The 1,480-nt window shown below is 44.1% G+C and overlaps 1 long non-coding RNA gene across 1 annotated transcript in view; it reads left to right on the top strand.

Annotated features, from left to right (window-relative positions):
* Positions 1-1,275: 1,275 nt before the first annotated feature.
* The window catches only part of LOC112467355, a 1,362-nt gene continuing 1,157 nt past the window's right edge, over positions 1,276-1,480 (top strand). The window contains exon 1 of the long non-coding RNA XR_003042238.1: positions 1,276-1,404. This is a non-coding gene — a long non-coding RNA (uncharacterized LOC112467355). The remainder of the gene's footprint in view (positions 1,405-1,480) is intronic.

Genomic DNA, 1,480 nt, shown 5'->3' with positions numbered 1-1,480 from the left:
TTGGGTAAAGTACGGAAAGATTTGGATAGAGGGCAAGTGGTGGAGTTGAGATGAGGAAAAAGAAGTTTTGATAGATGAAAGGAAAAATAAGAGAGGAGCAAAAAAAAGAAGGGAAGAGAAAGAGGAACAGAGAAGGAGGGAAAGAGTAGAAGAGAGGAAGACGGAAAAATGAAAAGGAAAGGTAGTGAGGAGGGAGGAAAAACGATGGGAAGGAAGGGCGGAGAGAAGAGGGAGGAGAGAAAGAGTAGGGAGGAAGAGAGTGTTTTGAAAAGGGGGAGAGGCTGAGAGAAAGGGGGAGAGGAGTCGGAGAGTAGAGTGGGGAAAGTAAAAAGGAGTGAAACAGAAAAAAAGGGGAGAAAGGGGGAAAGGGGAAGAAAGGAATGCAGGAGGGTGGAGAAGGGAGGGAACAGGAAGGGAGCCTAAAGATAGTCTTTTGGAATGTAGCGGGAGTGAAGGGAAAATAGGAAGGATTTTGGGAAAGGATAAAAGAGTGGGATGTCGTGGGGTTGGTGGAGACGTGGCTGGAACAGGAGGAATGGGAGATAGGGTGCCAAAGGAGTTTAACTGGAGAATACAGGGTGCAAAGAAAGAAAGAATTGGAAGAAAAGGAAGAGCAATAGGTGGGATAATGATGGCAGTCAGAAAAAGATTAGAAGGGGAAGAAGGGTGGGTGGAGGAGAAGGGTTTAATGATGGGAGTTAGAAAAAGATTAGAAGGGGAAGAAGGGTGGGTGGAGGAGGAGGGAAAAGGAAAAGGAGAGGGAAAAGGAATGGGAGGTGGTGACGATTAGATATTAGTATAGTAGAGGAAATATAGTGGTGGAAATATTGAAAAAATGGAAGAAGAGATAATTAGTGAAGAAAAAGGAAGAATGGGAGAAGTAAAAGCGGAGGAGATAACGAATGTGAAGTGTAAAGAAAAGAAAAAGAAAAATGAGAGCCGAGAAAGCGAAGTGTGATAAGTCTTATGCGAGAAGTAAAAAGAAAGAAGAAAACAAAATATGGGAGAGACAGATATGTGAAGTGAGCGGAGAGAAAAAAAGAAACGAGTGGTGGCGAATGGACATTGGCACAGTGGATGAGAAAGAGAATACATTTTAACGGAGAGAAATGGTAATGTGGGACGAGTGTTTTAAGGTGAATGGAACGGAAAAAGTTTGGAAGTGAAAGCGCGCGCGTTAGCGCGCGCTGCGTGCTAGTCCATAATAAAAAAATCCATTTGGACCGAGAAGTGAGCTTTGCGAGTCGAATATCTCGCACGTAGTGTTGCCGCTTTTCCGCGTGCGTGATTGGCCGGCGCGGTCGAGATTGACGGCGATCGCGAGATCGCGGCGAGTTTGGCGAGTTTCGCGTGTGTTAAATCGTGCAATGTGACATGTGTACGTGTCGCGTGGTGTCTCGCGAGGTTAGTAGGATTTTTTATTATATATAATCCACTATTATGTATAATATATGTGGATAATATTGGTAAATAAATATCT

Source organism: Temnothorax curvispinosus, unplaced genomic scaffold (genome assembly GCF_003070985.1).
Source record: "Temnothorax curvispinosus isolate PA1 unplaced genomic scaffold, ASM307098v1 QBEX01017175.1, whole genome shotgun sequence".
Lineage (NCBI taxonomy): Eukaryota > Metazoa > Arthropoda > Insecta > Hymenoptera > Formicidae > Temnothorax > Temnothorax curvispinosus.
This window is presented reverse-complemented; position numbering and strand designations above follow the sequence as displayed.